The sequence below is a fragment of the Pinus tabuliformis genome, chromosome 8 (assembly GCF_031772625.1).
Source record: "Pinus tabuliformis cultivar Carrire ecotype Pingquan chromosome 8, CPIR1, whole genome shotgun sequence".
Classification (NCBI taxonomy): domain Eukaryota; kingdom Viridiplantae; phylum Streptophyta; class Pinopsida; order Pinales; family Pinaceae; genus Pinus; species Pinus tabuliformis.
Genome location: NC_142294.1, coordinates 488,396,434 through 488,420,795, shown reverse-complemented (window position 1 = coordinate 488,420,795; position 24,362 = coordinate 488,396,434). Strand labels below are relative to the sequence as shown.

The 24,362-nt window shown below is 38.7% G+C and overlaps 1 pseudogene; it reads left to right on the top strand.

Annotated features, from left to right (window-relative positions):
* The window catches only part of LOC149236208 (cinnamoyl-CoA reductase 1-like), a 142,559-nt pseudogene that overhangs the window by 73,876 nt on the left and 44,321 nt on the right, over positions 1-24,362 (top strand).

Below are 24,362 nucleotides of genomic sequence, written 5' to 3'. Positions count from 1 at the left end.
ATAAAGGGGAGCTGTTTACAATCTTCAGTCAAAAATATCAAAACAGAGGAGTATTTTAGTTCATATCAGCACCCTTGGTCAAAGCAAAAGTAAAGCAAACACATCAGTTTTTTGATCCATGTTTTGAGAATGTTTCAAAGGCAATGCTCAAGCAACATTCTACATAATAGCAAGCACGCAAAAGAAAGCAGGCAGTGCTATGCATTTCACAATATTTCAGTTAAGGAGAAGGATGTTCATATTACAAAGTTTCAATTATCTAACAGCCAGCATAAAGAAGCTCCTTCAATCCACAGCAACCACGGAATATCGAGGCAGTCTGACCTGCTATTCTTGGCTTTTCACCAGGAAAAGCCATCCCCAAGTGGAGCCACTGTTAGCCTCCTGTTGCGACAGGTGTTCATTTTTCATGATTGACATTTTACATGCCAAATATGTCATACTTTGCATACTGCAATGTTCCATATTTCCAGAAGAGACCAAAGAAGAAGCCATGAAGTATGCTAGTCCAAATGCCACTGCTGAGTTCCAAATTTTGGTGACTTAACCATTTTTAAAAGAATTTTCTATAAAAGGGAAGGCCAAACAGCTTAATCTTGGCCTCCCTAGGTTTCAATTTCCTGTTTTAGAAAATAGAAAATGATATCTGTCCAAACAGATTAATCTTGGCAGATCTCTAGATAGGTAGAGAATCAAAGGAGCCCAACTACTTAATGTGGGCCCTTGGCAGAAATAAGTATAGACTTAGATAGGAGAATAGAAAAAAGAAAAATTTGTAAAGCTGGGTATGCAAGTCTAAGTGCACCAAACAAAAGAAGAAAAAATGTTAGGAAAGTAGGCTGGGTAGGAAGTTTTCGAGGTTGCAGAATGATGATCCATGATCAATTTTGTGTTTCTAAGTGTTATATCTTTTCAGATCACAGTCAGGATGCAGTTTTTCATCTGGAGGAACTCAAACTGGACATAACTAACTCCCCTCTCTTCTTGTTCCCCAAATCACTCACTAATTTTCCCAAAGAGGTCAAGATCTGTTTGAGCCTCTTAGTCTCATCATGCTCCATAACATTGGCCTTGGTGAAGATTTGCCTCACTCAACTATTTCCATTCTTCTTTTACAAAGTTTTATTTCCCCAAAATAGCCTAAGGTTCCTTACCTTAGCGCTTTCTCATCATCTTCATATTAACCACTAACTCTACTATGTAAATCCCTATCTATTTTCCCTTCCCCTACTAAATCTATCTTAATAACTCCCCTATGTACATACCCCACCTCATAGCACTATAGCTATGTATTTTTCAGTTTTGGGACACAGTAGTCCACCTGGGACTGTTGTGAACCCATCCGTGTCATGAAACTGGGATTGGTCTAAACCTCTGGTTAGACCAAGAACCTTTACCCACCTCGATGTCCTTAAAACCCTATAATTTTACCCCTCCGCATTCAATTGCACAAAGATAATGTTTAAAGTGTTATTAAACATTAAATTTTGTTCTCCCCCGCTTGTATAAACCCACAAAACCAAAGTATAAACCCTCCCCACGGCGTTTATGAAGATCGGAATATTCACGCACCCGTCCATTATTTCCCCACCGATTCACCTGTTTCGTCCACCGTCGGATCGGACCCTCCCCATCCGACGACTCTCGACGATTTTGGAGGCGCCCCGCTGCTCGGCCGTTAGCTTCCGATGGCGAGGCGGTTTCTCCGCGGTACAAAAGACACTTGTCCACTTTCTAATGCATCGGAAGGGCTCCGACGGATACCGCCCTTGTACAAAAAGCGGTCCGATGAAACCGCTTTCCACCTTTTGTATACGCGCCCCATGTCACTTATCCAGTTCTACGTGTCTGCCTCGTCACCATGCCACGTTACCGTCACAACATCGGCCTCCTGCCGAGTCATCCTGCCACGTCATCCACCGTACATGCTGACGTCACCCTGCTGACGTCATCCTGCCACGTCATCCGCCGTACCATGGTCCCACCCGCTGACGTCATGCTGATGTCATCATCAATTTTCATGTAAAAGGCGAAAATCGTGCTTAGGAAGCCCGGATTCAAATTCTGAGGCAGTTTTTCATGTGCGATTAGCACCTAGTGCTAATCACGCATGGCTATGGGAAAAGGGCCGAAGTGGAAAGCCCCTCATTGCGCAGCCCCCAGCAAGCCCAAAAGGCGCCGAATGACTTGTTTTTCTTCGCGAGGCATACAAAAAGGATCAAAAGACAGTTCTAAAGGAAAGAGAGGGCCGAACAGTGGCCATTAAGTTTTGATTTGACCCACAGTGAAAGAGAGAACCAACCCGATTCATTCGTCAAAGAGTATCAGAGGAAGGATGAAGCGGCAAAGAGTATCAATAATTTTTTTTAATGAAAATCTTCAGTTCCCAAAGCAGGTCAACATTGAATGGCCTCCAACAAAGTCAAATCAGGAGGTGGAAGCCCATCCCAGCTCTCAAATCACAGTTAAAGCACTTAAAGCCATCGAACTACAATGGAGCAGAAGTCCATGCACAGCTATTGCAGAAGCACTGCATTGAGCCACCAAGGACAATGCATTAATTCAGTTTTGATACGGTTGCCCCTAGCGCAGCCCATATATATTTTCTTGCATTTATTTCTGATAGGTTTAGGTTAAAGCAATCTTTTACTTTTAGACATGTTTAGGTCACATCTGTAATAAACAATTTTGGAGAATTTTCCCTATATATACCACCCTTTGTATTGTTTCAAGGGTTGGTCAATTGATAACTTTTCATTAGAGACTCGCGCTGTATGTCTGAGAATTTTTCTTTATCAAAGATTGCTGAAGAGATTGGAGCAATGACTGTCTGATGGGTTGTTAATGGTCTCTGGAGACTGAATGATGGAATTCTTGTGCTACAACATGAATCAATAAGTGCTTCTTATCTCTGTTTTCATTTTTCACCATCTAAATAGCAAAAAGAAAGATTAGCTTAGAAATTGTTTAACTGCACTCTAGGCTCAATTTCTGCTGTTTCTTTATGTTTTCATCTAAAATGAATTGGACATGAATATGATTTCCCCATGGCTCATATTTACCCTAATTCACATGTGTTTGACAGTTATCTAGGGATTCTTTACTGCCCTTAGATAGAGCTCATCTGCCCTTCTCTATTAAGCTAACTGAGAGATTCTTAATTGCCTCTCCTTCCTTAGCATTCTTCCATCCTTTAGACTTTGAAATTTGTTCCGTGTGCAGCTACCTTGCTCCTTATTCCTCCTGTGACCAAGAAACGCACCAGCAGTCTTACTCCTTGACTCCATGCCCAATGGTTTGAAACTTTCACACTATACCTGCCTCTTTACCTGAAAACATCAATCTTCCCACCAAAACACAAACAAAAGCCTAGAACTCAATAGCTAGCCTAAAATCATCATCAACAGAGCTAAATCAGAAAGACAGAGCCCTCTCTCATTGCAGGTGGTCTAGAACCTGCAGTCCAAAGTTGGTTTGTGGTTACCTCGGCTGTATCCCTTTACTCCAACCTGAGGGACAACCTGAGTGATAACAGGTTGAGGCTAGGTTAATAAGGATACTCTGAAATTTGGCTAAGTGTGGGAGCAGTGGAATTGATGTGAACAATGATAAAACTTGAGTACGATCACACACTTGAAAACTTAGCGATACAACATAAACCATCTAGAACATATAACATATACTTCGCTTAATGAAACAACGTTTGTGGCATCTTACGACAAGTGTGGCTCTGATGATAGACTTTGGGATGATGATAGATTGTGTGAGGTGAGTTTGAAACATGTCTATGTGGTGAGGACAACCCATTCTCATAAATATTTCCGCTTGAATCAAAAAAACCTCCCTTTGCATGACAAGCGATAACCCACATGCCCAAAGATGACAGATTCTACGTAAAAATAAAAGCATGAATGACTCTTAAGATCGAAAAGGGGAGATTGAGGTCATGATCAACTTACAAATAACTGACTAAGGAATGATTGATCACAATATCCATATTAGGCTCCAAAATTTAAGTGCAGGCCAAGATTTTTGAGGGTGTTGCGGCCGCTACAATTGAGACTTCACCTTCTTGGTAGCTTCTTTTTCAAGCAGTGCCTTGAGTTCTATGAACTTGGAGAATGTCTCATCTTTCTTCCACATGAAAAATATCCAACACTTATGTGAGAAGTCATCAATAAAAATGACAAAATATTTGTGTCTAACAGTGTAGATTGTCGAGAAAGGTCCATAAACATCATAGTGGATCCTTTCTAGGACTGCATGTGCTTTTTTGTCATCATCATGGAATGTGGATTTTATGTACTTTTGTAATGTACATCCTTTGCATATATCCTATTGCTTAAGTGCTCCTTTACATATATCTTATTTCTTAAGTGCTGCTACCCACTTTATGTGCTGGAGTTCCCTGTAAGATTTGGTTGATCATGTTAATTAAGATCTGAGAGTCCCCTTCAATTATGAGTGGGAAGAATCTATTGTTCTAAGCCAGGAGAAGTCCTTGCCAAATTCCTTCTAATTCGACTGAGTTGTTTGTATCCCAACCTATTAACCCCATGAAAGTTTGGAGAACATTGCCCTTGTGATTTCTAAATATTCTCCCAAATCCTGCTTTACCTAGATTTCCCTTTGACGCTCCATCAAAATTGAGCAGTACCATGTGTGGTGGGGGTGGAGTCCATTTGTCAGGTGTATCTCCAGAGGGAGGGATTTTCCTTAGGTGTACCTGCTCGTGGTTCCACCAAAGGTTCCAGTTCAGCCATATATTTTGATCCTGTGGTGTGGATGGGAAATCATCATCAAGCCACATTTGGAGCATCAAGGTTTCTCGTATGTTTTGAAATACATTGATCCATAGAACTTCTATGGGAGAGGAATGGTCTTTGATGATGCAGCTATTTCTCTCTTTCCAGATTGTCCACGTGAGGAATCCTGGTATTAGCTTCCATAAGGCGTTTAAGATTTTTCTTTTATAAGGGTGAGGTGCCCAAGAATGAATAGTGTTGGCTGAATTCTCCTTATTTTGTCCATCTCTTTGACATCTGAAGCTAGCCTTCTCCCAAAGTCAGGTTGCTAACAGAAATGAGTTTAGGAGATGTCCGGGTTAAAGTTCTCGATCCATCCTCTTAGGTATAGCCTTATTGTGTTGAAGAAATATGGTCCTCCATCCAATACCCTGTTTCGGTCCTCCGGACAATTGAAAATGGCAGTAAAGAAGTCCTTAGGCCCTAACTGCAGTGTTATGTGCCCTTTTGGCTTCCATTTTGCTATGATCTAGCCGTGCAAAGCTTTCTCCATTGGCCAAAGGCCTATGAACTTTCCTATCAAAGCATGATCCCTCATAAATTGGATCTGAGTGTTGATGTGTTGACTTGGGAGCTCGATTTTGGGTCTGTCAACTGCTACCGGCTTGCAGGTGTTTGACGTCACTCGTGGTTCTTCATTTGTGTTGTTATTTGTTGGTCTATTTTCATTCTATGTTGTTGTATCTTCTAGATGGTCCATCCTGACATTTTAAATCTGTCGCAGGCCGTTTTCCGTATCAGCGGGGGGAGGCATCATGTCCTCCCCCTGAGGGGGTTCCATTGCACAATAGTTGTTCCTTATTGTGTTGTAGCTGCCTTATGGCTGAAGGTTAATGGCAGAACAATGCAGTCTGTGAAGGTCTGCCAGTTCTAGAGCAACATCAAACCCTAAGCGCTCCGCTCTCCATTTTCTTTTTTTTGACATAAACAGTTACTTTTTATTTAAAATTCGGCAAATCAGCTGCCGAGGACTTTAACACTGAAACCTTGTATTTCCTTGTTACAGTCGGCGGGGAAAGAAGATTTTTTCTTTTGAATAGTCCACTGAATGAGTTACACTGTGAATGTAGATACAGGCTTGAAAAAGAACTTGAATTGGTTTTAGAATGGTGCCTTGAAATTCTGCTTCTTTTGCTTTCCGTGACGTAGCTCTTCTTACTAGCTTGCAGAGAGAAGATCCAACGCACCGGAGTGCCGGATCATCCCAAAAATCACTGTGTTTTCTTTTTGAAATGTCTGTCAGGGTGTTATATAGTGTTCAAGAATGCCAAGAGCGGTAAATTGGCCTTGAAGAGGCCCTCGTGAAATCCCCAGCACCTACCAAGACGCAGCAGTGAGTTCCAACGACGAATAGAGATCGAAAATGCCACGGTTGCATTCTGAATTTTCCCTTGTGGACAAGTCCGCGTTTCCTAACAGCAGCCAGCTCAAAATGGTATGGTCTCGATGTCTGAAGAATCTGAATCAGTGAAATTCTCAAAGGAGCAGAGGCCCAGACAACTCCAAAATTAAGGAATGCTACAGTCCGATTCAACATCATTTACTAATGGAGATCTCCTACTCCTAAGAGAGCCTAGGTTGGCTGCCAAGTCTGCCTATGAGTTTAACTTCCACAAAACATGATAGAAGGAGATTTTGTGGAACTTGGGCAATAGTAGTCTGATTTTTTTGAGGATGGGGGCTAACTACACCTGACAAGGGATCTTTTCTTGGAGAGATAGAACGGGGATAACTTGGCCCAGTTTCTTAGCAGGTCTTGAATATTTCCTGGAAGCTCTATTTTGTCAGGTCCTAACATCAGGACACCCTTCCAAACTTCTTGAGCAAAGGGGCACAATAAGAACAAGTGGTTAGCGATTTCTTCATCCAATGCACAAAGACGGAACCTGGAGGGACCTTTCATTCCACGCTTCCTCAGGTTATCTCTACTAAGGATACTTTTATGCGCTAGAGTCTAGCAAAAGAAGTCAATTTTGGGGAGAGTAGGAAAATACCAAATAAATTTCCATTGAGTTGGCTCTTGGGGGACGCTAGGGACAACCATCATACTTTTGTAACCTTCTGCTGCTGAGTAAGAGCCTGAAAGAGAACCCCACCCTCTTTTGTCCTTAGAAGAGGCCTTTAAGGGAGATTTTCCTTGGAGAAAATCCAACAATAAATTGGCTTCACCATCCAGCCAATGAGGGACCTCCCACAAATTCAAACCATCCCATAGACTTTCGGCATCATTTGTCCAATTGGAGATGTCCCAAAGGGTTTCCAGATTGCTGGCCTAAAGCCAAGCTATGATATTTTATAGTTCTGCCATCTGATTCAAGGGCTGATCTCCAAGAATAGGTGTGTCCATCTCATGCTATCAGAAACAAGGCTCCCTATGAAATGTGGTATGGCCACATTCCTTCAGTGAGGCATCTCAGGGATTTTGGTTCCTCCTGTTATGCCTTGATACCTAAGGAACAGATAAAAAAACTTAGTGCAAGGAGTCACAAAAGTATCTTCTTTGGATACTCATACCTCCAAAGAATACCATCTCTATGATAAAGTGAATAAGAAGTTTATAATATCTAGAGATGTGATCTTTCTTGAGTCTTCCAAGATTGATAATGTTGTTGAGTGGCAACGTAATCGTTTGGGTCGATTTGAACATGCAAAGTATTTTCAAGAGTTTTATAGTGAGATTCTACATATCCTTCTCTTAGCTCTATACTTTCTATGAAGAGCCTTGAATAAATCAGGTTGAAGGAAATTCCTTCCCCTACTTTGTCAGGAAAGAGATAAGAGACTACTAGCAGCAGGTAGCCAAATCTGACAAGTAGTGAGGGTACATGTAAGATACAAAGCAAGGATTAATGCAAAGGAGTGTACTCACTATATACATATCATCAAACATATTTCATCCCACTTAGGATTCCTTGCATCATGCCTGGTTAGTCATAGGATCATGTTGGTCACAACCTCCGTAGCTTAAATAAACAAATGGTAATACTCTTCATATTCTAAGTTATGTAATAAACAAATGAAAGGGAGCAAGACATTAAGAAGAAACACATAGAATGACTTTCAGTTCTTTCAACCATGCATGTCATTAAAGACAGAATGATTCAACAATGATAAGAAACATTTTAAGCTACACTAAGAGGTGTATTTCAAAAGATGTGCTTTGTTTTCCATACCTAGCCTCCAAAGGGTTATGCATCAGATGGATTCTTCATGCGGTACTGATATTCTCTCATACCTTTGCTTTCTCGGTCTTCTTATTTTTCTCCTTAGCTCCTTGAGAGTCATCTATTATGTCATCATTCTTCATGGCCCCTGAGAGACATAATTGTGTAGTTTCAACGGGCAATGACTGTTGCGGGAGTAGCATCATTAACATAGTTGGTTTACACTTGGAACCACTGCACTAGGTGTTTGCTTGCTATTTTTTGCTCTTTTTCTCCTATCATCACTGTTTAGTCCTTAACGTCATCATTGTATTGACATCATTGTGCCCCCTAGGCATTTGTCACAGGGAATTTGAGGCCTTCACCCTCAGTTTCTATTAGGACATATTACTCCTCTTCGTCAAGTTAAAGTACATCTTCTGAGTCCTCCATTGAGTCCTCATTTTGACTCTAGTTCTACTAATTCTTCCAATTCTTCCTTTCATTCCGCATCTTCTCAATTTCATACCATCACCATGTCAAGCACCAATGCGGGTGTGGGAAACCAAGGTGGTAACCCAAGTACTAACTAGGGTAACCCCGTGAGCGTAAACTTCACTAATATGGGCACTCCTACTCCATTGCCTCCTTTTATGGCTAGTTTGAGTCTCCCTAATTCAGCCAACTCATCAACGACCCCCTTCTTCACGACCCAAATTGGCCAGTTATGCCTAGCAAGATTCCTTCCGACATCCCCAATTTTGAAGGTAATCCTAGAGAGGATCCCACAAATCATGTTCACTCATTCCATATGTGGTGCTCATCCAATTCTATCATATAAGACTCCATTTGTCTTTGCCTTTTCTACTGCACTCTTACTGGAGCTACTACTAAGTGGTATGTCGATAAAACCAGATCCACTCATTCCACTTTTGTGACTCTTGCCAAAGATTTTATAGCCTATTTAAGGTTACCTTTTTGTTATGACACTAGTAACAAAATTTTCACTTCTTTTCGTCAAATATTTTCCATTGGCATATCTGATCATGTTCAAGAATGACATAGAAGGAGGAGCATATGTAAAGCTCCTGAATTCTAAGACTGTGTCTATATGGATTGGTACCTTAAATCTCTTTTGGCCCCCATTGCTAAAGAAGTCAATTCTCACTTCCCTTTATCTGAGGAATATTCAAACCTTTTCTATAAAGAAATAAGTTTTTTTTCTTTAGAAAACATACAATTTGAGGTTAAAAAACTTGTAAAGGGAAAATTTAAGAACATCAAAAGCTACCAAACAAAAATCTTAAAAATTGTTTTGCATGTCCTTTTTATTTAACAATCAAGCAAGACTTCCCTAAACCCTGGACTCAAAGCTTTATTGTACCTATTTTTAAAAGTGGGGATTGTAGAAATTAATGTACAAATTCAAAAAGGAAAGATAAGGAGAATGTCAAATTTTACTCTAACTTTAAAAATTAAATATTACCATTAATTACTAGGGTTAGGTTTTGTAGGGCCCTCGAGTTAATATTTTTTTTCCTTTTCAGTATTTTTTATTAAAAAATTATTATTTGGTGGTCATTAGCTATGTTGCACTACATTCTTTAGAATTGGCCAGTTTATTAGAGAACTAGTGAGTTTGGTGTTTTAAGGTCAGTTCAATACAAGACCAACCTTAGCCAATCTGAACCACCAAACTAGACTAGTACAACTCTAAAACCATTGGGACCAACCAATTCCACTAGTTCTATGCTAGGTCCAATAAGAGTTTTCCCTTCCCATCTTCCTCTGAAGTCGTTTTGTTGGATCCTTTCACGAATGGTGATTTGGAAAGTGCCATAAACTGTCGAATTGTTGTGAGCACCTAAGATCATAAGTAGTTAAGCCTTGGCAAACAGAAATTTACAAGGACCTAGTACAGACATCCCAAAAGATATTTAGTGAGGATGTGCATGCAAGGAACTATTACAGACCTCCCAAGATACTTAGTGAGGACGTGCATGACCAAAAAGCATAATAAAAAAAATATCAACCCTCAAAAACCATGCCCAAGACATTGAAGTGTGGTGCAAAACAAATTACTGGTAGGCTATTAATGCTACCAACAATCGTTCGCTCTCTAATTTCACAAGAATATCCTAATAAAGCTACCTCCTGCACTATGGTTATAGCAAGTTCTTGCAACTGTTTGATCTACAAGAAATTAGAACTACCTTCGAATCTCCACCAATTTTAGGGGACTTGACTTCTCTTCATGCCCCAACTATTTTGGGTTGATTAATCAGTTAACTAGATGATCACTGAGTTTGATGTAAGTCCCACTGCTTAAATGACCTTCCACTAGTTACTCCAAAAGTTAGAACTAGTTTAACTGACAACAACCTGAGATAATTGACCTTTATTGCCACAAGTTAGCAATTGAATATGCAGAACTAAACTCTAACTCCTCCAACTCGAATTTATTGAGTAAACTAGGTGACACGAGCCATGTCACACAAGTTAATATCATCCAAGTTGTCTTTTGATGTGGAAATTTGAATTTTTTCAATTTAATCAAGGAAAAATCAAATTGAGAACTTCTTGCTGCATTTTTCAAAACATGGTTCATTGGAATGTATTACTTTCACTATGAACTTGGCATAGTTCACATGTTAAGTTCATAAGGTTTTGGGTTGATGTGGTTCTATGTGTTGTGTATATAAATAATAGGTGTCCAACTCTTGCTATTAGAAACAAGACTCCCTATGAAATGTGGTATGGCCACATTCCTTCGGTGAGGCATCTCACGGTTTCTGGTTCCTCATATTATGCCTTCATACCTAAGGAATACATAAAAAAACTCACTGCAAGGAGTCACCAATGTATCTTCTTTGGGTATTCATACCTCCAAAGCATACCATCTCTATCATGAAGTGAATAAGAAGTTTATAATATTGAGTGGTAGCTTAATTGTTTGGATATATTCGAACATGCAAAGCATTTTCAAGAGTTTGATAGTGAGATTCCAAATCTCCTTCTCTTAGCTCTATAATTTCTATGAAGAGCCTCAAAGGAATCAGGTTGAAGGAAATTCCTTCACCTGCTTTGTCAGGAAAGAGCTAAGAGACTATTGGCAGCAGGTAGCCAAATCTAACAAGCGGTGAGGGTACATGCAAGATACAAAGTAAGGATTAATGCAAAGGAGTAATGCAAAGGAGTGTACTGACTACATACATATCATCAAACATCTTTAATCCCACTTAGGATGCCTTGCATCGTTCCTGGTTAGTCATAAGATCATGTTGGTCACAACCTCAGTAGCTTAAATAAACAAGTGGTAATACTCTTCATCTTCTAAGCTATGTAATAAACAAGTGAAAGGGAGCAATACACGTAGATCAAACACATGGAATGACTTTCAGTTCTTGCAACCATGAATGTCATTGAAGACGGAATGATATGACAATGATAAGCAAACTTTTAAGCTACATTAAGAGGTGTATTTCAAAAGACGTGCTTTGTTTTCCATACCTAGCCTCCAAAGGGTTATGCATTAGATGGAGTCTTCATGTGGTCCTAATATTCTATCATACCTTGGGTTTCTTGGTCTGCTTATTTTTCTCCTCAGCTCCTTGAGAGTCATCTATCATGTCATCTTTCTTCGTGGCCCGTGAGAGACATAATTGTGTAGTTTCAATGGGCAGTGACTGTTGCGGGATGAGGCCTTGGGAGGACACATTTACACAGTTTTAGGATGTAAGGAACTACTTGGGACAAGGCCTTGGAGGACACATCTATGCAGTTTTAGGATGCAAGGCAGACTGGGTAGTCAAGGGACAAAACTGCACAGTTTTTGGAGACGGTGGATTCCAGCTGAGGGAGGGAAATTGGAGGAAACCATCGCACATTTTTGAATGGTAAGGGAGGTTGGGATTTCTGCGCATTGCATGGTTCGAAAAAGCAATGGAAAAGCTTGAGGGTTACATATGTGAAGTATGTAGTTCAGGAAAGTTGGATGAGGCTAGGTTGCTAAGGAAACTCCGAAATTTAGCTAAGTGTGGGGTCAGTGGAACTTATGCGAATAGTGATAAAACTTCACTACGATCACACACTTGAAAACTTATCGATACAACATAGACCATCTAGAACATATAACACATACTTCACTTAATGCAACAACCTTTGTGGCAGCTTATGGAAATTGCGGCTTCGATTATAGACTTCGGGAGGATAAAGGCAACACTTGTGTAAGAGTGTGTGAAATGAGTGTTAAACATTTATCATTCTCATAAATATTTCCCCTTGAAGCAAAACAAACCTCCCTTTGCATGACAAGCGATTACCCCCATGCACAAAGATGACACATTCTATGTAAAGATAAAAGCATGAACGACTCTTAAGATTGAAAAGGGGAGCTTGAGATCATCAACTTACCAATAAGTGACTAAGGAACGATTGATCACAATAACCATAGTAGGCTCTAAAATTTAAGTGCAGGCAAAAATTTTGGAGGGTGTTGCAGCCTCTACAACAGAGCCTTCACCTTCTTGCTAGCTTCGTTTTCAACTAGTGTCTTGAATTCTACGAACTGAGAGAATGTCTCATCTTTATTCCACGTGAAGAAGATCCAACACTTTCATGAGAAGTCATCAATAAAAGTGACAAAATATTTGTGTCTAACAGTGTAGGTTATCAAGAAAGGTCCATAAACATCATAGTGGATCCTTTCTAGGACTGCATGTGCTTTGTCGTTCTGATCATGGAATGTGGATTTTATGTACTTTTATAGTGTACATCCTTTGCATATATCCTATTGCTTAAGTGCTCCTTTAGAGAGGCGAGTGGTTATTTGTTTTATAATATTCGAGGTACCATGATGCAAATGACCAAGTGTTTTGTGCCAAAGTTCATCAACATCGCAACCTTCACTTTCTCCGCCTTAGTGCTTATTGTAGCACATTCTTCCACATATAGCTTATACAGGTTCTTCACACGAACCCTGATTTGCTTCACCTACTAGGACTGCATGTGCTTTGTCATCCTGATCATGGAATGTGGATTTTATGTACTTTTGTAATGTACATCCTTTGCATATATCCTATTGCTTAAGTGCTCCTTTAGAGAGGTGAGTGGTTATTTGTTCTATAATATTCGAGGTACCATGATACAAATGACCAAGTATTTTGTGCCAAAGTTCATCGACATTGCGACCTTCACTTTCTCCGCCTTAGTGCTTAATATAGCACATTCTTCCACATCTAGCTTATACAAGTTCTTCACATGAACCCCGATTTGCTTCACCTGCCCCGTGGCTATGTGTCTCAGGAATGTTTTTCCTTTGTTGAATATCACTTCACAACCATGGTAAACCAACCACTCAGTGAATGCTAGTAGACAGACCCCTAATCCTTTACCTTTACTTTTATTACTATCGCCTCATATTGAAATTTTGAAGACAAAATATTTCTTTTCTCTTAAAAAATTGTCTTAAAGTCCCCCCGTGTAGTAGTGCCGAATGCAACAATAGATAAGTTGTCTCTAATCGTATCAGCATATATGAAAGGGACAGAAGAGGAATTGATGTCCGAGAAATCTTGTCAGTAAAACTTGTCACGTTCTTCTTAGTTGACTACCCCCACAAAACAAATATCCCAACAAATCGTTGTCTTTATATAAGATAACGTGAATGGTAAGTAAAATAACAACCTCGGTATAGGCGCAAGACAATAGCTGTCTACAAGCTGGCCGACTTAGGGCGCACTATCACAATCAATTTTTCAGTTGTAATTAGATAATATCATCTTAAATTGATATGTTTGTGTCTTAATTGTTAATTGTATTAAACATAGGTTTTTTTTTCCTAAGTAGTACTGATCTATTAATATAATACAAAAAAAGTTACAGAGAAACCTAATCTCAGAGATGTTAAGCATCAGTCATCATCACAAAATGAAACTGTTGGTATTAGACTGCCCCAATAGAGGGGAAACTAGTCCAAGAAGCTTTGAAGACTGCCCCTGTTATGGGAGAAACCAGCCATTGAACCAGAATAACTATTTCAAAGTAGACCTTGGTTTTCCAAAATGAAGAAATAGGAATGCAATCCTGAACCAAAAAGATAGGGACATAACCAAGTAAGAGTATGCCATTTCCACCTAGCAGAGAGTCAACCAGAGATTCATGACACTTGGCATGAAGACAGAACACATCTAGACCACAAAACCACGAATCATAGAAACATATTCGCCTGGAAGTCAGACACCTTTGCGAGAGACCAAAAACCACAAAAAGTGAGACGAATCCACCTGGGAGCTGGAGACCTTTGCATGAGGCCACGTGTTAGGCTGGTGGTTCCTCCAGAGCTGGCTCTTCCTCAATTCGGTAGGAAAACTGATACCAATCATCATCCTCTTCAGATGCGCTGCGACCTTGAACAGTTGGAGAATCTACAGTGCCTTCATCATCCATCTGTCGCTTACCAACGTCCCCAGCGTCATCTTTGTCATGCAGAGCCTTACTTCTTTCACCTTGTTGCTTGTTGTTGATCCCATGACTACCTGTCTCTTCCCTGTTCTGCTTGTTCCCACGACTGGACAAAGTAGCTTGCGTCGCAGACTCTTCCTTGAAAGAAGTTGTGATGGTAGTAGTGATTGTAGGCCTGTTTAGTGAACTACAGAAATGAAATTGTGTGCTGTGAGGGCCAAAAAGAGGAGGGAGTGGGAGATCCACACTGTGGACAACATTGTCCCTCCAACCTCTCCCACTTTTGGTATTCGGGTAGCTATGAGTGGGGTTATTGAGCGAGTTGGGAAATTCAGTAGTTGAGTCTCGCGAGTTAGAGGTGGAACCGGTAGAAGCTCCCGAGCAGTTAAAACCCCCATGCGAACCTCCATGCCTACTGCGCATGCGGTGCCTGAGGTGAGCCATGGTTGAATTGACAGCGGAAGAATTGGAATGAATGCGACGATGAGCACGAGCAGGGGTGGGTGAACCACAATCAAGAAGACAATGACAAGAATGCGAAAAATGAAAATCATTACTAAATTCTGACAAGGGAGAATTAGGCAGTGACTTCCTGTAGCAGTTTTGAAGCATGGTTCAGTCGCTTGTGGAGGACAAACGCCATGGAGAAGGGGAGGAGTAACAAAATGGTTTGCAGGGGCCATGGTGTTGAAGGAGGTGAGCTCGTGACAACTTTCGGAGTCAATAAATGTCACCTGCAAGGTGTTTTTAATCCATATGCGGCAAGCTCTCAGGACGAAGCACTTAGCCAGATGGCTTCCCAACCCGCCGGCGATCCGTCTTGTCATTTAAATGTTGTTTTTGACACTCGCATTCGGGTGCGTTTCCTCCGCATTTTCCCTTTCCTTTTGCACTAGATCATTGAAATCTTGCAATTGATGAGTATTGGCTATAGTGCTAAGAGCTCCTACATGAAGAGTCTTACCACTTTCAATGCCAATGTTTGCTAGGAGGTCTGCTACTTTGTTACCATTCTGACGAGTATGCCTGATGGTAACTTCTCTATGAATGAGTAGCCACTGTTCAATCTGTTCCAGCCTTTACAATCTCCAACTTCTACCCACTTTATGTGCTGGATTTCCCTAGAAGATCTGGTTGATCATGTTAATTAAGATCTGAGAGTCCCCTTCAATTATGAGTGGGAAGAATCTATTTTTCTGAGCCAAGAGAAGTCCTTGCCAAATTCCTTCTAATTAGACTGAGTTGTTTATATCCCAACCTATTGACCCCATGAATGTTTGGAGAACATTGCCCTTGTGATTTCTAAATATTCCCCCAAATCCTGCTTTACCTGGATTTCCCTTTGATGCTCCATCAAAAGTTGAGCAGTACCATGTGTGGTGGGCGTGGAGTCCATTTGTCAGGTGTATCTCCAGAGGGAGGGATTTTGCTTAGGTGTACCTGCTCATGGTTCCACTGAGGGTTCTAGTTCAACCATATATTTTGTTCCTGTGGTTTGGATGGGAAATCATTATCAAGCCACGTTTGGAGCATCAAGGTTTCTCATATGTTTTGACATATATTGATCCATAGAAATTCTATGGGAGAGGAATGGTCTTTGAAGATGCAGCTATTTCTCTCTTTCCAGATTGTCCACATGAGGAAACCTGGTATTAGCTTCCATAAGGTGTTTAAGAATTTTCTTTTATAAGGGTGAGGTGCCCAAGAATGAATAATGTTGGTTAAATCCTCCTTATTTCGTCCATCTCTTTGACATCTGAAGCTAACCTTCTCCCAAAGTCGGGTTGCTAACAGACATGAGTTTACGAGATGTTCCTTAGTTTCTTCTGCCTGTTTATAATTTGGGCAGATGGAAGGTCTATGAAAACTCTGTTTCCTTAGATTATCCCATGTAAGGATTCTATTTTGGTACAGCAACCAGAGAAAGGTGGAGATTTTTGGCCAAATTGGTGGTTCCCAAACTTTGTGCGAGAGGCTATCCTTGACAGTATGGTCCCTTAGTATTATATGATATGCTTCCCAGGAAGTGAAGGTACCTCTCATTTCATAACCCCATCTGATGATGTCTTTCTTATCTGATTGGCGAATTTTCCTGTTTGAGAGTTACATATCTAGACTATTTGTGATGGATTGCGTGGCTTGCCGAAGAATGAGGTTCGAGCATAACCATTGCCTATAACCTTGGTTGTACTTCCTCCCAAAGTTGAATTACTTTGATCGTCGGTTGCTCTACCCAATCCTGAAGCTGGTGGGGTGTGAGTAGGTCCTTCAATTTTAGTCTTTGATGCCAGGAGTCCTCCCAAAACCTCGCATTATCCCCATTCCTGATTTCCGAAAAACTGTGTTGTTGGATTAGATCTTTATGTTGTTTAGCAACATTCCAAATTAAAGAGCTTGTGCCAACTTCTTTGAGCTGAATTAAATCATCCACTGGTCTATTATGAGCAAACTTAGCTATCTAGAGGATTGCCTAAGGAGTATATGGGTTCGAGAGCCATCTCCACCAGATGCGCGCTCCCATGACCTCGTTGCTGTGCTGAGGATCCTGTAATCCAGTGCCTCCAGAGGATTTTAGGTGAAAAAATGTTTCCCACTTTACCAGAGCCCATTTTCTTTTTTGTTTTGTATTCCCCCATAAAAAATCCTTTTGAAGATTTTTGATTGCTTTAAGAACCCATTTGGGTGCTGCTAGGACCGTGAAGAGGTAGAGCGCATAGATTGTATCACTGCCTTGATTAGAACTAGGCGAATCGCCATATTGAGAGCTCTAAAGGTCCATGAAGAGATACGGGCTTCTAGTTTTTCTAGGAGAATTTTCTAGGATGAGTGCTTTAAGGCAGAGGCTGTCATTGGAGCTCCCAAGTATTTGGAGGGCAGAGATGCAATCGAGAAGCCCAAAATTTTGGCTATGGAGGCTTGAGTGATGGGAGGTGTGTGAAAGAAGTAGACTTGAGATTTTGATTTGTTAATGCAGGCCCTAGAGGCATCCGAAAAGTCAGATAAAATTGATTTTAGCTTACGGGCTTCCTGGACCGAAGGATGACCAAATAACATATTGTCATCCACAAATTGCTGGTGCGTGAAAGCAGGGGTATTCTCGAAAGAAAGGCCACGTAATTGTTGGTTTTGAAGGGCATCTTTGATGTAACGTCCAAGACCTTCCGCCATAATAGCAACTAGAAAGGGGGAGAGAGGGTCCCCTAGTCGGATACCTCTAGATGGGTGGAAGGGGGTGGAGGGGGTCCGTTGACAAGAATTGAGAAAAAGGTAGAAGTGATGAGACTCATAATCCATATTACCAAAGCGGGGGTAAAGCCAAAGGCTAGCAGTATTTTTTGAATATATTTCCAGCTTAAAGTATCGAAATCCTTTGAGAGGTCAATTTTAGGAGCATACCTATGTTTTTGGTTTGCTTTAGGGAGTGAATGATTTCATGAGTGAGAATTATGCCATCGGTGATCTGCCTTCCTTCCACATAACTTTATTGCTCGGATGATATAATAAGAGGAATCAAGGGCTTGAGGCGTGTGGCGATCTCTTTGGAGACAATTTTATACAATGCATTGCATAGTGCAATAGGTCGGAATTTGTCTGGAGTCTGGCTGTTCTCCTCCTTAGGGATGAGGGCGATGAAGGTGGCATTCAAGGATGGAAGCATCCATCTGTTAACTCTGGACTCCTCGACTACTTGCCAGACTTCCTCCTTGATTAGATCCCAGAAGTTGTGAAAGAAGTCCGAAGTGAAGCCGTCTGGTCCGGGTGATTTCCCAACTTTGAGCTGTCGCATAGTTGTCTCCACTTCCTGTAAAGAAATAGGCTTGAGGAGTATTTGATTGTGTTCCTCAGTTACGATCTTAGGAATAATCTTGATGATCTTCTCTATCGCTGGCAGCCAATCAGTCTCTGTTTCCTAATGCACCCTCTGAAAGTGGGTGAGGAGTTCCTCTTCTATATCTTCATGCTTCTCTAGATGTTCCCCTTGTCGATTTTGGAGGAGAGTAATGCTGTTGTGCATTCTTCGTTGGATAGTGGTATGGTGGACGAACTTTGTATTGCGTTCTCCCTCTTTAAGCCATCGGATCCTCGATTTTTGTCTCCAAAGAATCTCTCCCTGTCTTGCTCTTTCTGAGATCTACATTTGTAGTTGATGTTCCTGTTCTGTTATGGTTTCAGATTTGCCTTCAGCTATGATTCTCTGTTGTAATTTTTGCATTTCTTGTTCAAGAGTGTTTTGCGCCTGAAAGATATTACCAAAGGTAAAGCGATTCCACTGTTTTATTTTTTCCTTGATATGTTTTAGCTTTTATTGGAGCTTGTACATTTTTGCGCCTTCTAGTGGTGTGAAATTTCTCCATGTCTCTGTTATCAGGTTATGAAAATCGGGGTGATTCAGCCAAAAGGATTCAAAGCGAAAGGGCCTGAGAACATTGTCTCCTAGTCTTTGCCAATGAAGCCTAATAGGCCAATGGTCCGAGTGAGAGAGTGGCAATATAGAGGCCAAGAGATCCCCGCCAAGATGTATTGCGTTATCAGAGATCAGGAATCTGTCTAACCGAGATGCAATTTGGTGGGCATCTGCATGCTTGTTTTTCCGAGTATAAACGCCATTATTGAATTCCATATCTATAAGCCTGTTGTTATGAATGTAGCTTTTGAAGTGCGTGCTTTCACAGTCCAGCTTGATCTGTCCTCCTCTTTTTTCCTCCACTCTTGTAATCATGTTGAAGTCCCCTCCTATGATCCAAAGTGGGTGGGATCTTTTTGATTTGATCTGAGTTAGGGTGTTCAATGTGTCTACTTTGTCTTTTGCCTCCTGGAGGAAGTAGACATTAGTTAAGTGTCCATGAACATTTGTCCATGTTAAATGAAACTTGGCCTGAATAAAGTTCTTACTGGCATGTATGTTGGTAAGTGTTATAGCTCTATCATCCCAAATGATGGCTAGCCCTCCTGAGGCTCCCATGGCTTCCACCGCCTATTCTTTGCTTCTTGGCCATGCTTGGCAAGGATCTGATCCAACGTTGTGGAATTACACTTGGTCTCCTGCAAGAAGAGAATTTGAGGCTTTTCCTATTGTAGCATGTTCCTTGTTAATCGTCCCTTCCCTTGGCTGTTGATCCCTCTGATGTTCCAGGAGATGAGCTTCATGATTCACGATTTGGAAGGGGATTGTCTATAATTCTTATTCTTAGAGTTTGATCCTACCTAACTTACATTGAGATATATCACCACCTTCCTAGAGAAAAATGCATATGCCATATCTAAATGTTGGTATTTTTGTATTCAAATGCTCCACCTTATTGTGATATCAGAGTATTATTTTATTTCTTCAAAGATTCACTTAGCTCTCTCGAGACACTCATAACTTATGAGTAACAAGTATACTTAACTACCTTCTTAGATATTAACATACACCAAGTTGCTTGCCTCTTACATCCAATCCTCCAACACTACTAGGAAGAGGCCCCATGGCTAACTTCAAAGGTTACATAAACAAAATTTCGAAAGCTTAAATTACTCTCTTAACATCATGATCATTACACTTTTCTTTATGGCCTTAAATGTTAGAAATGGATCTCTTAAGCAACAGGAATACCTCTTTCTTTTCAAGCTTCATTATCATTACAAATATGTTACCTACTAATATACGCCTAATGATTTTTCTTCATATTTCTTCTTTTAAATAATTTTTTTCTTTATTTCTAGTGTATTTTAATATTCACATTCTCATCTCCATATATTCATTCTTAATAGTTTTTTAATATTCACATTCTCATCTCTATATATTCATTCTTAATACTTTTTCAAACCAACAATAGTTCTTATAAATATTAAATATAAAAGTGGTCATTGTATTAAATATAAAGTTTTGTCTTAAAATATTTTTGTCTCAAAATGCTTTTGTTTTAAATATAAATTTGTCTTAAAATAATTGTCTTAAATTGTTTTTGTCTTAAAATAATTTTGTCTTAAACTATTTTTGTCTTAAATATAAAGTTTTGTCTTTAAATTTTTGTCTCAAACTACTTTTGTCTTAAATATAAAGTTTTGTCTCAAAATATTTTCGTCTTAAATTATTTTTGTCTTAAATATAAAGTTTTGTTTTAAAATATTTTTGTCTCAAACTACTTTTGTCTTAAAATATTTTTGTCTTAAACTATTTTTGTCCTAAACATAACCTTTTGTCTTAAAATATTTTTGTCTCAACCTATTTTTGTCTTAAAGTTTATATTTAAGACAAATCAATTGATATTAACTTTTAATATAAAATAACTAAAATAAAAAAATGATTTTAAGAGACAAAAGATTTTTTTGAGACGAAAAATTTCTTTTGTCTCAAAAAAATGTCTCAAAAATGCCCTTCGTGTAACAGTGACTCATCAAATCCTCCAAACGCAAATCTCTCTCTCGCGAACCACATTCCTCGCCAGGGTCGTCACGTCGAATTGACGAAGTCTTCGATACACAACATGACAGCGTCCAAACGCAGCACATTAATGACACACTCAACTCTTGTGGACAAACAAACAAATCAACATCAGCGCACTAGACTTTTCTTCCTAGGCCTCCTCCTTCTGGCCAGGTAGGCTCTCATACTATTAAAGAAATATCGAACCTACAAAATAGATTGAACGACAAAATAGATTTTTATTGATTAAATGGGATTTCATATTACCAAAAAACAAAAAGGGGTTTTTTAAATATAGATAAATTAAGTTGGATTTGGTTGAGAGAATATATTAATTATATATTGAGATAAAAACATTAAAATTACTTATTAAAAGTAATTTCAAAGAATTGATTAAAGCTAATTTTTTTTATAAAAATTCAATTAAAACTAAACAAATTTCTAGATAATCAGAAAATAATAACCCACAAATTAACCTATAAAATAATAGAAATTCTAACAACATTATAATAAAATTCAGTAAAAATATTTAAAAATCTAAATTACAACTTTCAAACCTGAAAACTTTTTATACTACTGAATCTATTTTCACCCTTAAAAACAATTCAGACCCTCACCATTGTGATATTTTGAAAAAAGAAAATCGCAGATTCTAACGACAAAACTACATTCCGATATATTCTGTGCCGTCGGTAGACAAGGCAAAAGAAAAATCTCATTGAAAAAAGTGAGAATATTATAGCACTTCTGCACTCAAAAACCATTGATTTCATTACTGCCAGGTGCCACGCCAAACGTCTGTGCTATGGAACCGACGTGGAGGGAAATCTCGGCAGCGAATGCGCTTTCTCTGTGCAGACGGGAAGTCCGGGCACCACATATCTTAACCAAGGTTTCTTTCGTTTCTCAACTATAAACCCCCAATACTCAGCAAATACGGTATCCCAGATAGTTTCCTTTCTGCGGATTCTCCGAGTGTCTCTTTTTCGGAAATTCTTCTTTTGCCGAATATTTGAACTACATGCCTGTGCTTAGAATAACACTTCGGTTACCGACAGAGATGCCTACAACGTCAGCTCAAATGGCATGAATGTTGGAAACAACCTTCTCCCAGTCTGCAAGTCCATGTTGCTGCCAGACCCTCACGTGCGCGGGGCAGACTATGATTGTCTCTGGAATGCAGTTCACTTTCCTAATGGTGTTGGCATGTGCGGCAACCCTTATCCGGATTGGAGATTCTGTCATCCCGCTGACATGGCTGTGATCACTGATGTTGAGTTATTAACGGAATCGTTTATAGCCGAAAAACTTTTCCAGTAGAAAACATGTGTTGTGCCCCCGTAGCGTGTTACGTTAAACATTTGTCCTTTCTCCTTGGCCCATTTAATCCGGACCAGTCCGGCATAGAATTAGCAGCCACAATGCGTCCGTGGGTACAGTGCAGAAGCAAATCCAGGCTGTAGCAATTTATTTATGCGGTTTTGCAACAATAATTTTCTACGCAGCCTAATGGGCGTGGAAATGCTCGTTCTTGTGCTTTTAATGTTCAAAGAAGATCTCCATAAGTGTAACCTGAAATATATATATATATATAATTTTGAAATGTATTGATGGTATAAATCAAAGAAATCTACGTAATTAAGAATAAGAAAAAATAGTTATATACAATAATATCTATATATATAACCCAAAACTTAAAAATTGTCATAACTATAATCATTATTTCATAAATTTTATTGTATATAACTAATTTTTCTTATTTTTGAAGTCCCATATACTAATTTGATGTTTATCATAATTTTAAAATTAATTAATTATAATATATATATATATATAATTTTGAAGTTACTATAAACATCAAATTAGTATATAAATCCTGTTGTTTGTAGGACAAGAGGCCCTCTTTTGTGTAATGAATGTTTAGCAAAATATTTTCGGATATGATTTCTATGGAAAGACTTTTCTTAATTATTTGTTATTAAATATAAATAACATATTTAAATACTGATATTTATATAATATAATATATGTCTATAATATATATTGTTTTAGTAAAAGTTGATATATTTTAAAAATATACGATTAAATAATGTTATTTTATGAAAGTGTTTTTGTCTTTAGTGATATTTATAAATTATTTGTATTTGATGTAATAGTTGATAGTTGATCAAAATTATCAATTTTTTAGAATTTTTATTCCACTTAAAAAAATTTAGATAAATTTAGAGTAAATTAATAATAACTATTATTAGATTAATAATTTAAAAATAAACTTAAAATAATATAATATTTAAAAAGTAATAGAAAAACTACATATTTTTTGACTTATTATATATTAAAATAAAAATTTATGGTATTATAATAACAACATTAAAAGATAGAATGAAATGATAAATTTCAAATGATATATATTTTAAATTTAAAATATATTATAATTAAGAGAAAAGTATGTGATTAAATAAAATTTTGAAACAAAATTAAAAGAAAGGAATAGTTACTTATAAGGTGAACTATTATACAATATGCTTGACCTTATTATTTCAAGCTAATAACATATTGTTTGTGTGAAGATTCAATGTCAGATTTCTAAATAAGTTAATAAACCAATCATTTCATTATATTGAATCAATAAATTCACAATGTTGGCATGCTACATGATATAATGGTTATGTACTTCATTGATCTTAGAGTAAGATTGCAAAAGATTCTATCTAATAGACATGGCCTAAATCTCTAATGAGAAAACTACTCTCATTATAGCTTCTAAGGAGAAACCTTTTTTGGTATCTATGGAATAGGAAAGAACTCGAATAGGGTTAAGGACTACAAAGTTATATACTTCCATGAAATTTCATTAAAAAAATTAGTAGTTCCTGAATGGAAGGATGGATTCCAAATAGAATCGAACTAAGGATAGATACAACTATCTGGATATAGGAAATAATAAAAGATACCATAAACTAGATAAGCCTTAATATGGACCTTTGTCTCATTCTGTACATTTGTCCACAAGCCTCCTAAAGTAGGCTTCCCCAATTGCTTCCTAGTGATTTTAGGCTTAGGAATATACAAAACTAGTAATTGCACCACATGTTGCAAAGGAAACTGTTACAGGGAAAAGTGTCTATATAGAACTGCTCTATCCCACTAAGGTGTGACAGCTGCCTTAGAAACAAACAGAGAAAAGCTACTTTCATTTTTCCTTTATGAAATATAGATAGAGAGGAACAGAAAGACCAACCTCTGTCTTGCGCTAATCTCCTGATTTGTTTCCTCTCTTCTTTGATAGTCTTTAGCTACCTGCTCCCTTGCACGCCCAGCTTCACAAAGTACCTGTAAGATCACAGTGGCATAGCACTATACAAAGACATGGATCTATAATCATAAACAATCTAGGATCAGATGTAAATTGACCATACAAATGTAACAAGCATCAATGACACAAGAGCATGGAGGAAAACTTGAATAGCTTTTATTGATAAACAAGAAAGAGCCAAGAGGAGTTACAACCAGTTGTTCTGACCCACCATCAACCTCCCAGCT